This window comes from Neophocaena asiaeorientalis, unplaced genomic scaffold (genome assembly GCF_003031525.2).
Source record: "Neophocaena asiaeorientalis asiaeorientalis breed wild unplaced genomic scaffold, Neophocaena_asiaeorientalis_V1.1 scaffold134, whole genome shotgun sequence".
In the NCBI taxonomy this organism is placed as follows: domain Eukaryota; kingdom Metazoa; phylum Chordata; class Mammalia; order Artiodactyla; family Phocoenidae; genus Neophocaena; species Neophocaena asiaeorientalis.
The window spans coordinates 15,808,515-15,824,257 of record NW_020185339.1 but is presented as its reverse complement, the minus strand read 5'-3'; the positions used below and the strand labels follow the sequence as shown (position 1 = coordinate 15,824,257).

Sequence of the window (15,743 nt, the reverse complement as noted above, 5' to 3'; positions counted from 1 at the left end):
ATATATATATATATATATATATATATATATATATATAAATAAATAAAGATGGGATGAAAACCCTCAGACCTTTAAATATTTTGATGTCAACGCTAACATCCTTTAAAGGCTGAGTTTGAGGGATGGTCCCCCACCGTTGTACATTCATCCCACAACATGAAGCATTCACATTAAGAACTTTCTAGGGCACAATTTTAACTTTCCAACAAGACTGTGTCATAATGAGGTCCTAACTTATGCAGAAAAAAATGATGAGGAAAAGAAGGCGCTTATCTCATGTAAAGCTGATCAGGGATTGTTGACAACAGCTTACAGCGTATGAGCTCAGTCCTTTGTTCTCTCTCCTTAGCAGCCAAGAGTTTCACCTCACCATGTGCACTCTCAAATGCATGTGTCCTGCACACATCCTTCAATGCTGCCTTGCACAATTCCTGAATATCTCATAAGCCCATCAAACACAACATGCCCAAAGCGAATGGCGAGGCCACCCACTCCACTGATCCTTCTCCATGTCTCCTCCTAGTGAATGGCTCACGTTTTATTCTGTCAGGCAAACCAGAAACCCAGGAGTCATCCCCAACTCCATCTTCTCCCTCACTCTCACAAATTCCTCTTGATTCTAATTTCTAAAGAGTTCTCAATTTCATTCAATTTCCAAATCCATCATCACCATTTTAGTCCAAGCTTCCATCAACTGATATATCCCTCATCTTCTCACGGCTCCCAACTTCCCCAATCCATACCGACTTTTTTAAAAGTGCAGATCTCATGATGTTAACCCCAGGCTTAAAACCTTTCAACAGGGCTTCCCTGGTGGTGCAGTGGTTGAGAGTCCGCCTGCCGATGCAGGGGACGCGGGTTCGTGCCCCGGTCCGGGAGGATCCCACATGCCGCGGAGCGGCTGGGCCCGCGAGCCATGGTCGCTGAGCCTGAGTGTCCGGAGCCTGTGCTCCCCAACGGGAGAGGCCACAACAGTGAGAGGCCCGCATACCGCAAAAAAAAAAAAAAAACCTTTCAACAGCTGTTCTTGTAACAGGGTAAAATGTATTATCGGAGTCTTCAAGGACCTACATGATCTGGTTCCTGCTTACCTCACCAGTTTCCTTTACCACCATTCTGCCCTTGTTCTCTCTGCCCCAGCTTCCTATTCCTCTTTCAATTCTTCAAAAACACTGTGTGCCTTCCTGTCTCTGGCCCCTTATATATACTGTTCTGTCTACCTGGAATGTTCTAACTCTCCCCTGGTCCCTCCTTCACCGCTGCTCTCTGCTCAAATGTCACTTCTGCAGGGACTCCTGCCCTGCCCTGCAAACCACGTCAACCTGTCTGCTATATGCTTTAACAGAACCCTATGCTTTCCCTTCACAGCACTTCTAATAAACGTAATTCAACAATTAGTTATTCAATTACCTCTTTAATTGTTCTTTGATTAATAATGTAAGCTCCGAGGCTTCCCTGGTGGCGCAGTGGTTGAGAGTCTAAAAAAAAAAAAAAAAAAAAAAAAAAAAAAATTAAAAAATTAAAAAAAAAAATGTAATAAGCTCCATGCTGCAGGGACTGTGTACGTCCTGCTCATGACAGTGACTCTCCATATTGTCTACACAGCATCTGTGTACACACTAGGTGCTCAATGTTATTTGCTGATGGAATGAACGAAGACCTATTATTTTATTCAAGGTTATGCTAACAGTAGTGATGATGCAGACATTTAAGCCATATTGTAATGCTTAAGAGTTCCTAGTGTAGTTGAAATCATGTTAACCCCATGTTTAAATCCTTTGAATGGCTGTTCTTGCAACAGGGGGCATATGCATACCCAGGTGATGTTGATGATGAGGGATATTTTTCCTTTGTCTAAATTCTAAGCCTGCATAAGGAATTCTATTCAATGCCTCATAATACCAGACTGAGAAGTGTTTGAGTTTATCTGATGGCAAAATCATCAGGGCACAATCCATTCCACGAAAGGAACTTGAACTCATTGGTCATTTCCCTTCTATAAATGGGTATTCTAATAGCTGGAAATGGTCAGGTAAATAAGCTACTTCCAGGATTATGAGCTCTTGAAAAGACTGGCATCACTCAGAGACTGAACAAAGGTTCTGTACCCTAACAGTATGAAGAGATGTGAATGCCCTGGATGCCTGGGAAAGGACACTGTCTGGCCATGGGAGAATCTGCCAGACCAGATGGTCTGCAGAGGACTCTGAGCGAATCATGTTGACTGACAGCTGAACAGAAACATGGAGTAGCAGAAGCTTACTAAGTCAAGGTCCTAGCAAAAAACATGATATACTCAAATTAGGATAATTTGATGAGATTTTAATGAAGGAAGTACAGTAAGTCCCTTACATATGAACCTTCAAGTTGTGAACTTTCAAAGTTGCAAATATGCATTCATATGTCCAGTCACATATATTAGTTCATGTGTCTGGCGTACATTGTCACATGCGTGCATCCTCTACAAGTGGTTGTGCTTTTGTGTACTTTACTGTACATTACTGTATAGAGTACACTAGGACAGTATCTTTATTGCAGGCCCAGGATGTCTGGAAGCAAGCGTAAAAGCAGCGATATACAGCTGATTGTGTTAGTTGGGTACCTAGGCTAACTTTGTTGGACTTAAGAACAAATTGGACTAATGAACGCATTCTTGGAATGGAATTCGCTCGTATGTAGGGGACTTACTTATTTAGAAATGTGTGGGCAGGTTATAGGGAAACCACAAGGGATAACGCAATACTCTGGGGTTAGAAGCAACAGGGCACCATACTCTACTAGGCCCAAAAAGGCAAAGGATAGAGCTGTTAGCGAAACCAGGATTCAGAAAGGAATGTATGGACAGGCCTAGCTGACAGGAGCTGGGACCTTCAGTCAAAGGATGCAGCCATCCCCAGTGAATCCACAGGGTGAAGCCAGGGAATAACACTGGACCTCACTGTCCTCCCTCCCTCTGATCTCTGGCCATGATTCCCTGTTAGCTAAACCCAACTGGAGCCAGAGGACATGGGAGCCCATAATGCAGTCCACACAGGTCACAGTACAGAGTAGCATGGAGAAGGGTCATGAGTAGTTCTGGAGGTAAGAAGGAGGATATCCTTATTTGTACATATCTCCACTCAACTTCTTTCCACAGAAGTCTGGAGGCTGCTTGCTTTAAACAAAATATGTAATATAAAGAAGCAATCAGGAAGAATAAAAAGACCTACGAATGCTTGCCTACAAGGGTTAATAGAGAGGCTTTGACTGAATTGCAAAAATGACTCTAAATTGTAGGTAAATCCACAGAGACAGCAAGTAGATTAGTAGTTGCCAGGGGTTGGGGGCAGAGGGGAAGAAAGAGTGACTGCTTCAGTTTTAGAACCAGGCAGAGGTGATGGTAGCACAACACGGAATGTACTAAATGCTACTGAATTTTATACTTTAAAGTGGTTAATTATATGTTAGGTGAATTCTGTTACAATTAAAAAAATATGATGATACTTCCTGGAAACTACAACGGTTACAGGAACATTGTCAATTATGCAGTTCTCACTGTTGGAGAAGAGGAAGTCTTCTCATCCCTACAGTGGAAATTTTCTTGTAGCAGGGAGTTCTAAGAGCTCTCTCTCCCATGGAGTTTTGTATACAGATGGTGCAAACTGATATAATGGGTAATGGCCTCAGTGCATTTTCATAATGACTACTCCTTGATCAAAGCTGAGGCATAAGATTAAAAAGCAAATCAATGCTGGTGTCTCTAAATGTGACAAGCTAATGTGATGGTCAACTTGATCTAAAGACAGATCCCTGGGTAGACAGACTGGATGTCTCTCTGGGGATCTTCCTAGATAGCAATCTTTTCCCTTACTTAGGTTTCCAGCAGAAGCTGGATGTTAGATAATTCAAGAAGGTCCTCTGTGAGGAGACCCTGCTCTGTTAGCATTTTATATATATGACTAAGACCAAATCCAAATGCTTTGGCCAGAAGGCTAGAGAAGCCTAACTAGATTCTTGCCAGGATAGAAGATCACCCATCTCACATTCCAGCACACTGGGCTTTCTAAGTCTGCAGGCTAAGTCATCATTCCTGCAACAACATGAATTTGTTTCTTATAAATTTATTTATTTATTTATGGCTGCGTTGGGTCTTTGTTGCTGCATGTGGGCTTTCTCTACTTGCGGCGAGCTTCTCATTGCGGTGGCACTACCACTCTTCATTGCGGTGTGCAGGCTTCTCAGTGCGGTGGCTTCTCTTGTTGCAGAGCATGGGCTCTAGGCACATGGGCTTCAGTAGTTGTGGCACTCAGGCTTCAGAAGTTGTGGCTTACAGGCTCTAGAGCACAGGCTCAGTAGTTGTGGCGCACGGGCTTAGTTGCCCCGTGGTGTGTGGGATCTTCCCAGACCAGGGCTCGAACCCGTGTCCTCTGCATTGGCAGGCGAATTCTTAGCCACTGCACCACCAGGGAAGTCCCAACAACACGAATTTTAAAATACATTTATTGAGTGCTAACTATATTCCAGGAACCTCAGAAGGTACTGGGGACTCAAAGATGAAAATGTATTATCCATTCTTTCTCATAACCCCTTGGGATCCCTTGCCAAAAAAGCAGGGGGATGGGATAGAACTCTTGGATTCCACTATGGAAATTTATTCTGTTGAACCTCATGAAGTGTCTAGTTACTTTAAAAAAAAAAAACTGCAGGACACGTAATGTTTGCAATCCCTCCACCCGCTATGAAATCTTTAATACAGTAGTGTCAAAGTGCTTATAAAAATATTGGGTTATCTAATGGGATATGATTTCCAGCTTTCTAGGAAGATTACTCAAGTATGTCAAAAAGTATGTCAAATATGTCATCATCCACAGAAGGTGACTCAAGCTCCCTGTCCATAGGGCTGTCTAGGGAAAGGCAATTTTTTTTTTTCCCCCGCGGGCTTCTCACTGTTGTGGCCTCTCCCGTTGCGGAGCACAGGCTCCGGACTCGCAGGCTCAGCGGCCATGGCTCACGGGCCCAGCCGCTCCGCGGCACGTCGGATCTTCCTGGACCGGGGCACGAACCCATGTCCCCTGCATCAGCAGGCAGACTCTCAACCACTGCGCCACCAGGGAAGCCCAGGGCAGTTATTTTTATTTTGTTTTGTTTTTTGTTTTTTTGGCCGTGCCACTCAGCATGTGGGAATCTTAGTTCCTCGACCGGAGATCGAACCCGTGTCCCCTGCAGTGGAAGCGCGGAGTCTTAACCACTGGACCACCAGCGCAATTATTATTACCAAGTATCTATGGCACATGTCAAGGGAATGGCAGTGATGTGAGACCTATGGGGGTCAGAGGAGGCTGAGCATGGTGAGCTGGGATGCTCGGGGTGAGCTTCTTAGATGAGAGAATTTAAACTGAATGCTTCTCAGCTGCCTTTATTTTAATGCGCTCTAGGAAAACAAACAATTTTAGCAAGTACTGCGTTCCAGCATTACCACGTGGCAGTTCCTCTCCGCATCACAGAAGGGGATCTACAAATGCTCACGTTTAATTGATCATTAGCCTTTTCTGGCAACTGCTTTCCATAATAAATGTTTCCACACAGCAACATCGGGAAGTTCATACTGCCTTGTGGTATTAAGCCTATTTCCCTAAGCTGCCAACCAATTCCATCCACAGTGGGACTTATGAAAAGCCGGAGTCCAAAAGCTCTGGCTTAATTCCAAAATGTCTAATAAGATGCGTAGGAAAAATAAAAGCAAGCAGACAGGGTGGATGAATGCGGAACCCTTATTTAAGAAAGTGCAAGAGAAAAAAATGGACCGTGTCAAAATGAGAAAAACAAACAGAAGAAAAATCAGGAAGAAATAATGCAGAGCCCACCCGCTGACAGAAGATTAGTTTATTCTGCTGAAGTGAAGTATGGCTGAGAAAAATGGATCATGCAGATATAAATTATTCATGGTTAAAGATGTCTCGGTCATTAAGATATTTACACTCTCACTGAAGTCCTTGCACGCTGTGTTGATTTATGGGCTACATAATTACATAAGATACGCTGATGACTGTTTGCATGGGAAACACTTTAGGTTTTTTATTTTGTTAATCAGTTTTCCCATTTTGAGCCCTGCATTTCAATCAGAGCAGGAGGCTTGATTAGAACCTCCCAGGGGAGGCAAAAGACTGTGCTTGGTAACAGCAGCTTTGCCCGCTCTACCTTCCTGCAGATAAAAAGTACCTTTGGGGGCTTTTCAACTTACCCATTAGTTAAAAGTATTTTTATCAGTGACATCCTATTCAAATAATGCTACTAATGATTTCAACCCTTTTCAGACGAGTTAAACTCTAATAAAATTTTTTTAACTTAAAAAAATTGCTGACTTATTTTTGTCTATTGCAATACACTACTTGGAAAATATTCCCATACAACAAAACATGTACCTTCCATATTCCAATGAGCTTTATCTGAAATCCTAAGTTTTTCTTGGGGAGTTAAAGGGGTCCAGTTGAACAGTTACTATATCAGAAGAAGAGTTCAAACAATGCAAGTGAAATTAAATAACACACCCCATGTTACCTTGAGTTTAGCTAAAGCATGACTGGTGACTAGCTTTCATTCTCTGTGGCAGCCTCAACCTAGTAATTTTATTAACTTTGGAATATTTTGACATTGCCACCTCCGTTTTACAGGACTGATTTTTCTTTTGTACCCTGAGTATTAGCTTACGTGTCTTTAAAATTTTTACTGAAGTATAACAAACATATGGATCAATGCATAAATCCTAAGGTTGGAGCTCGATAGGTTTTCATAAACTGATCTGTGTAACCATACCCAGACCTAGAAATAGAACAATACCAGCATCAAAGAACTCCCACAACACATGCTCCTTTGATTCACTCCCCTGACACACAGGTAACCACCATCTTAACATCTAGCAGCCTAGCTTAGTATTGTTTACTTTTGTACTTTTAAAAAAAGACTCTGCCTGTACTCTTCTGTCTCTGGCTTCCTTTGCTTAACATTACGTTTCTGAGACTCATGCATATTGTTGGGGATCATTTTTAGATCATTCCTTCTCATTGCTAAACAATATTCCATTGTATAAATAAGCCATAATTTATTCATTTTCCCATTTAGCTTTTGTCTGGTTTGGAGCTAATACAAATATTGCTCCTAGGAACATTCTAGTATGTCTTTTGGTGAACGCAGGTATGCATTCCTGTGGGAGTCGTAACTCGAAGTGGAATTGTTGGACTGTAGGGTATGAATATGTTCAGTTTAAGGAGATCCTGTCAAAGAGTTTTTCAAAAGAGTTGTATAAATTTACCATCTCAGCAACAGGGAATGAGAGTTCCAGTTGCTCCACAAGTTTGTCAGCTCTTGCTGTGGTCAGTCTTTTCCATCATAACCATTTAGGTGGGTGTGTAGTAGTATTGCCTTGTGGTTTCAATGTGCATTTCCCTGGCAGCTAAGGTGTTGAGCAATCTTTCATGGCTCACTGGCTACTTGGATATCTTTTTTTTACAAAACTGTCTGTTCACATCTCCCTGCCCACAACTTTCTATTAGGCTATCTGGCTTATTGTTTGCTGGGAACTGAAAAAAAAAAACCATATTCTGATATGAGTCCTTTATTGGATATGTGGTGTGGAAATATATTTTCCCCCTCTATGGCTTACTATTTCAGACTGTTAAAGGTATCTTTTGATAAAGAGAAGTTCTTAATTATTCTTTTTTTTAATGGTTATACTTTGTGTTCTCTTTAAGAAATCTTTGTTTACTGTGAAGTCATGACGATGTTCTCCTATGCTTTTTCTACAGGATTTACTATTTAATTTTCACATTTAGATCAGTAGTCCATCTGGAATTGATTTCTATGTATGGTGTGGGATAAGGAGGGTCACCATATATTTTCTCCACATGGAAATAGCTGACCCATCGCCATTTTTTGAAAAGATCATTTTTCCTCAGTGCATTGCAATGTCACTTGTGTCATAAATTAGATGACCATATATGTACACTTCTGTTTCTAGACTCTCTTCTCTGTTCCACTGCTCAATCGGTCTGTGCCTCTTATGATTCTGTCTTAATTACTGTAGCTTGTTAATAGATCTGGGTACCTTGTAGTATAAGTTCTCTGGTTTTGTTATTATTCTTTAAGCCTGCCTTGGTTTTTCTTGGCCCTTTGTAGAGTGATGTTTTATTGTGTATTTACTTCAGGGGAAACTGGAACCCATTAACTAAATCAGTGAGGGAGTTGAGTCTCCTGGCTAAGGGAATAATAACATATGAAATAATCATTAGGATTATTAATAATCCTAATTATTAATAATTATAATAATTAATCCTAATGATTAATAATTGTTAGGATCTACATGGTGGGTTTCAGTATTAAATTCGATAGACTGACAGTTTTTATAGATATTTAAATGTGTTTTTTAGAATGCTAATAAAAATCTTGCAATTTAAATTTCTAGGGTTCTCGTCTTGTCCCCCGTAGAAAAATGATAAAGAGCTTTTAAACTTTTAAAAGAGCGAGTGAGAAAAGTCAGGTCACACAATTCCTTACAGAGATTTCTGAGCTCAGGCAGAGTGACCTGGGCACACTTCGTAGATAAGGCTGTGTGTGTCCCTTACTGTACAAGCTCCGGAAGCTTGCGTTTCCATTGTCAGTACCAATGTAAGGACTTAACAAAAAGGGCATAATTCTGTCTACTAGCAGCAAGCTTTCAGGAAACTCACAAGGTTCATGTCCTACTTGCTGTAATAAGTGTAAATGAATCTGGCATTTAAGTGACCGATACCAATGAGAAAGTAGAAATATTAGCCACAAAGTGAGAAATGCTTTCGCCTGGTTATTAAGAAGATTTGGCATATACATGACTATTGTACAATCATCATATTCCATATCATTATTTTCCAGAAAGCCTGATTCCTCCTCCATCTAAAAATAGTCAGTGTCAGGTTTTTCTGAGTTGGATAAGTGATCCACACAGAAAGTGGAATGAATCTCCATCAGGTTCTGCTGAGGCAGAGAAACTACTTAAGTAGGAGTAAGGGTCTGCCAGATAGAAAAAGAATTCTTACTACTTAGGGTTCGTAACATCCCCAAACTGGAAGGGAACGTTCAGTCAGGAAGAGTTAATGGCTTAATGGCAAGACACAGACTCTGGCATCTTGTGCTAGGTTTAGCTTTATGGTTACATTAAAAGAAAGTACCCTAGTTCTCTAGGAACAGATCTGAAATAAGACAAATGAATACCAACCACGCAGACATCCTAAAAGCCAATTTACTTATAAGGTGCCAAAAATATACTTAGAAATACTTAAAGCATCTATATTTCTGACTGACCTTGGGCTTTTACAGGGGGTAAATGCAATATTGAAAAAAAACAACATGGGGCAAATGTACAGGTCTAAAGACATGGTTAGATAAAAAAAAGAGAAACTATTTGACCACTATGTATTAAAACCACCAATCCCTTGTCAATGAAAAAGCAAAGAAAGCCTGACCAAGGCATCAACAGAACGAGGGCACTAAGAGGGCCCCCACTTGGGCCAATGTGACCAGTGGCTAGGAATACTAGGCACACTGTCCAGTGTCTTGAATTCTGTAGGTCCTCAATAATACTCATTTATGAATATGACAAATGAAATTTTAAATAGAAAAGTTTGACATACAGCTGGAAGGGATAGAAAATAAGTTGGATGTCAGAATCAGGATCTAAAAAAGTTTAGATAGGTTGGAATGATGGGTGAATATTTAGAAATTATTTTTAACAGGATGCATGATGATGTGCCTTACATTTTTACTGTAAGTTACAGTTTACAAAGTGCTTTCACATATTTCATCTTGCTTTTTTTCTCACAACAACCCTCTGGGATGGGCCCGGGCATTTTAAACACCCTCCAGGTGATTCCATCATGCAGTGAAGGTGCAGGGCTGTTGCTTTGGGCTGTAGGCTTGGTCGGCAGGAAGATGTCAGTTATTACAGGTGTTCAAATAGAGCTTGGTAAGAAAAGTTCTGAAGAAATTCCAGCATTAGATAGTGGTTCAAGCAAATGATGCTGAGATTCAATTACTGTGGTGTTATCAACTTTAAAGAACATTGTCTCCCAGGACCCTTACACGTCTTCAGAAACATGTTTTGAACATCACCTTTTCACCTATTGGATTAGATAGGATCATCTGTAGGCAACTGCTTCTTGACAAGGGCATTGGAAAGTGATAAACAGCACTTCACGCCACTATAAGATATACTCCCACTAACAGAAATTGAAACAACTCCTGAAATGCTTCAAAATACGAAAGTAGAAAACTTCTCTAAACCAGTAGAAACAGCAGAAAGTAGAGCCAACTCTTTTTGGTGGGAAATTGAGGATTTAAGGGAGCCCAAGGACATTCTGGACACGCCTGTAGAATTAAAAAAGGTGACAGTTTTTGCCAAAGGGCAAGAGCTAACAGACTGTTCCATTTTAAACCCTTCATCATGGAACCCCGACTTTGATGATGGTGCTGTATCATTCATGGTAACTTTATTACGTTAAGAAGTGAACATAGACTCTGCTTTGGGCCACACCTGTGGCCTTTTCCTGATCTATCTATTCCTCCCCTCACTTGGAAGACAAGCTAGATCCTAACACTTCTGTTTCACTATGGAAATCTGGGCTGCAGATGTAGTGCCCAGGAATCTGTGAAGATGTCTCTGAGTATACTTGAGATATTAAGAGAGAAAAGAAAAAAGAAGTAGGAGCGGAATCTAAACACTGGTACAGATGAACTTATTTACAAAACAGAAATAGAGTCACAGATGCAGAAAACAAACCTATGGTTACCAGGAGGGATGGAAAGGAGGGATAAATTGGGAGATTGGGATTGACATATATACACTACTATATGTAAGACACATAACTAATAAGGACCTACTGTATAGAACAGGGAACTCTACTCAGTACTCTGTAATGACCTATATGGGAAATGAATATAAAAAAAGTGGCTATATGTATAACAGATTCACTTTGCTGTACACCTGAAACTAACACTATATATATAATCAACTATATCCAAAAACAAAACACAACAAAACAATGAACACTATATGTCTGAAATGAAAAAAAAAAAGAAGTAGGAGCATTCCTGGAAAATTATGCCTCACTCCTTTAGTCTGAGTAACTTTTCCATAATTTGAATCAATAAAAATGCCTGAATGATTAAACACCAGTACATAATTAATTCATTGTCTCACTTTCTTCCTTCATACTGAGAACACTCTTAGGTACTTAATGTTAAATATTTGATGTTCTGGGATTTTTTAATGGGGCGTTCAATGATGAACTTTTATTGAATAATGAACCTAAACAATTATATTTTAAATAATAAGATTTCACTTTTATTTTTAAATAGTCCCTGCAAAACTTTTATTTTTGAAAGAATATAAACTGAAATTTACATTTCAATTTCAGAATCTTATGTGTAGAACAAAACAAAGCCATATTCCATTAGTTTTCCTGCTGCTTTCAAAACTTTCATCCATACTTAAAACATTTATTGCTTCATAGACTGGCTCTAATTACATTCAATCTTCTGTGGGCACAATATCAGATCTGTGAGGTTGAGCCTAGGTTTAACATGATATTATCTGTGTTATTTGGTGCAGTTACTGTAATGTCTTTGAGACATTACTTCATTTATGAAAAATAAGGATAATAATGTATTAACTATTGAGTTGCTATGACAGAGTTAATAAAATGTATAAAGTACCTTGTACAACTCTTGGCAGAAATGAACCACACCAATTGTTAGTTCTCTCCTTCTCTACTATTTCTTGGGTTAAACCCAGGACATGCTGACGTTATCTATGCTGCTTAATTAATTTCCTAGTTGATGGTGAAAAAGTTACTGTCTTTACTTGGCCAGAGAAAGCTAGAGAAAGGACTCTTAAATCAAAAAATTAAATTATAAGGGAACCCTCCTACACTGTTGGTGGGAATGTAAATTGGTACAGCCACTATGGAGAACAGTATGGAGGTTCCCTAAAAAACTAAAAATAGAACTACCATACGACCCAGCAATTCCACTACTGGGCATATACCCTGAGAAAGCCATAATTCTAAAAGATACATGTACCCTAATGTTCATCGCAGCACTATTTACAGTAGCCAGGACATGGAAGCAACCTAAGTGTCCATCAACAGAGCAATAGATAAAGAAGATGTGGTACATATATGCAATATTACTCAGCCATAAAAAAGAACAAAATAATGCCATTTGTAGCAATATGGATGGACCTGAGATTATCATACTGAGTGAAGTAAGTCAGACACAGAAAGACAAATATCATATGATATCACTTATATGTGGAATCTAAAAAAGGGTTCAAATGAACTTATTTACAAACCAGGAGTAGAGTCACGGATGTAGAAAACAAACTTATGGTTAGCAGGGGTAAGGGGAGTAGGGATAAATTGGGAGATTGGGATTGACATATACACACCACTATATATAAAATAGATAACTAATAAGGACCTACTGTATAGCACAGGGAACTCTACTCAATACTCTGTAATGGCCTATATGAGAAAAGAATCTAAAAAAAAGAGTGAATATATGTAATATATGTATAACTGATTCACTTTGCTGTGAAGCAGAAACTAACACAACACTGTAAATCAACTATATTCCAATAAAAAAGTTTAAAAATTAAATTATTATTTATATACCTCCAAAACTTTTAGTGTTTGCATCTACATAACATGCAGTGATGTTGCCATCAAGAGAACTTCTAACAGAGAAGGAGGGCAGGATTAGGGAGCCAGAGAGCTTTGAGTGTATCGCTAGTTAGATTTTCATGCATTGTTCCACTTACTTAGTTTCAAGTGTTGTAAATGATTTCAATATTATTCTCTCTGCAATTTCAGATTAGCTACACTGCTACGGATTGAGTTTTATAATCTATAGCTAATGAATCCATATCTTGGACAAGGTCCTAAAAAAAAATCTACACATGGAGGCTCTCAACTACAAATTATGAAAATTAAGCTAATTTTCATTTTTTCACAGGTGGGATGTTTAATATTCCTGCCAAATGATATCTTCAGCTTGACTGACCACCCTCAAACTTGTTTTAGACACCCCATATGCCTTCCCCAGTGTGCGAATTCTGCTGGAAAGTCTGCCGAGCTTGTACTATAATTCTGTTTGGATAGTAAGGCTTAAGTGAAGCCGATTCCACTGGTGAATGTACCACTCAGCACAAAATTGTCTTTTAAGGAATTCAAAAGATGTGTTCAAGTTACGGAAATCATCTCTGAGAAGTAGGGAGTCCCAGAGTCGCCCACAGCAGGTCTCCACAACATGAGACATCTCAGATAATCTAAGTCTGGAACAAAACGTCAGAGGGTCCTAAGAAGCAGGCAACCAACAGTGATGAACCAACGTATACAAGGCAAAAAGCCTGGTGGGACTTTACATGGGTGCAGCTGAAATATTACTTGAGTTCTTATGAATTAATGGTAACTACTCCTTCCTACTCTCTGAGACAGAGTGTGTGACTTAGTAGTTTGTTTTTTGTTTTAACCTCTTGAGAGACACAAAATTAAGCCAGAATGAAAGTCTCCAGTGGGCTAAAAATGTCAGGTCTCAGTACCCTGCTGGTGCAAATTTATGATGCTTACCTGAAACCACACCTGAGTGTCTAAGAGAATCTTACTTGTACCAGTGCCTACACGGCTGAGGCCTCTGTGGATGGTCTGGAACATGACGGGTTGGACAATACAATTGATTTACACTCCCAATTAGCAGCAACCGCTGTAACTAAAGAGAAACGGGGGTCCTCAAATGACCTACAGAACACCAAGGTTTCAAACAGCCATGATACCACAGCAGGGCACCTTTCAAAAGCCATATATTAGGGGTTTCTATCATGAAGACTCCTATTTGCTACTTGGTGAAAACAAGGGTCTTCTAAAATAGAAGGGCTGGACACAGGGTGATACAGGCCACTTTGTACTCTGATCCCAGTACTTTCCGATCTTCAAAGAACTGGAGAGAAATAATTTATTGCTTGTATATCAGTGCACCTTCTTTGGGGGAGTCTGGCCTGGTATATTCCCTAAAAGTCTGGATCTCCAGACGAATGTTTACTGTTAGACTCTGGAGCTATGGTGTTCTGGAATCACTGAAAATAACGAATGAAAATTTGGGAGAGAAATTAACTGTGGGTATGGGCCAATGATTCACAGAAAGCCCTTCCATGTAGCTCTGTGGGATTCAGGTACCCTGATGTTTTCACTGATAACCTAGAGGAAATGCTTCTTGAAAGGAAGGGAAAGGAAGGGAAGGGGGTGGTGAGGGGAGGGGAGAGGAGAGAGAAGAGAGGGGAGGAAAGAATGGATAAGATTAACAGAATAGCAATACAAATTGGTTACTTAAAGCTTTATTGCATCTTTTACTACTACTTTTGGAGTCCTTCAGAGAAGAGTAAATATTTACTCTCAACTTAGTGAAATAAGTGGATGTGCTGGTTTTAAGCTGTCTGCATTTCATTCCATCAACAAATATTTAATGTGCACCTTTTCTGTGCTTCAGGCATGCACTGTGCATACAGTGGTTAAAAAATATATAATGTCTCTGTCCCTGCCCTTATGGTGCTTATAGTTTAGTGAAGGAGACAGCAGGTTAGCTCACCAACGAATTAGCATTTTAATGGTGATAATTACTGTGAAGGAAAAGTAAGAGTTCCCTGGGTAAATAAACCAGGGAGACCTAATTTAGACAGGGTGTCAGGGAAGTCTTCTCTGAGGCAGTGACATGAAAGGATATGTACAAAATAGCTGGGTAAAGAATGTGAGTTTGTTCACGTGCAGGGTGGGGAGGTGTTGGCAGAGGGAACCGAGCTTGCAAAGTCCCTGAGGATAGGAGCCTGGTATGTGGGAGGAGCTAAAAAAAAGAGCCTTGGGAATCAGAGACGAGAGCTTCTGGGAAACCATGGAGAGTTGAGATGGGGGAGAGCATGCAGGGATTCATAGGCACGGCATAGAGTTTAATTTTATCTGAAATTTAGTAGATGACAATTGAATGAGAGTGACACGATTCCATGCATGCTATGTAAAGGTCTCCCGGGCTTCTGTATGAGCATGGATTTGAATGAAGAGGGAGTAAAGAGTGGAGATGGGCACAAGCTGGGAGGTGGCTGGGAGAGACAGGGTGGTGTATGTGGGTGAGCGGCGAGGATAAGTGTGAGGAAAGTGAAGATGGAGACAAGGAGGGTGGCTGGAAGGAGGAGAGTTGGACCCTGTGGAAGAGCTAGGTATAAATGGAGTGGGGGGAAAATGAAGGATGACCCAGACTGTTGATTTGAGAGCTGCTCAGATGGAGGCACTAATGCCTGAGATGGGGAAGATGGGAGGGGAACAGGCTAAGGGGAGAAGTCAAGTTCAGTTCTAAACATTTAGCTTTAAGAATTACCATATAAATGTTGCATTAAGACGGCTCTGATGGAACAGACTGTGGTTGCCAAGGAGAAGGAGGGGTGGGATTGACTGGGAGTTTGGGATTAGCAGATGCAAACTATTATATATAGAAAGGATAAACAACAAGGTCCTACTGTACAGCACAGGGAACTATACTCAATATCCTGTGATAATCCATAATGGAAAAGAATGTGAAAAAAGAACGTGTGTGTGTGTGTGTGTGTATGTATAACTGAATCACTTTGCTGTACTGCAGAAATTAACACAACACTGTAAATCAACTATACTTCAATAAAATAAATTTAAAAAGAG

General features: G+C 40.1%; 1 protein-coding gene across 2 annotated transcripts in view; it reads right to left on the bottom strand.

The window, feature by feature from the left end:
- GRIP1 (glutamate receptor interacting protein 1) overlaps window positions 1–15,743 on the bottom strand; it is a 203,486-nt gene that overhangs the window by 113,362 nt on the left and 74,381 nt on the right. The window lies entirely within an intron of this gene.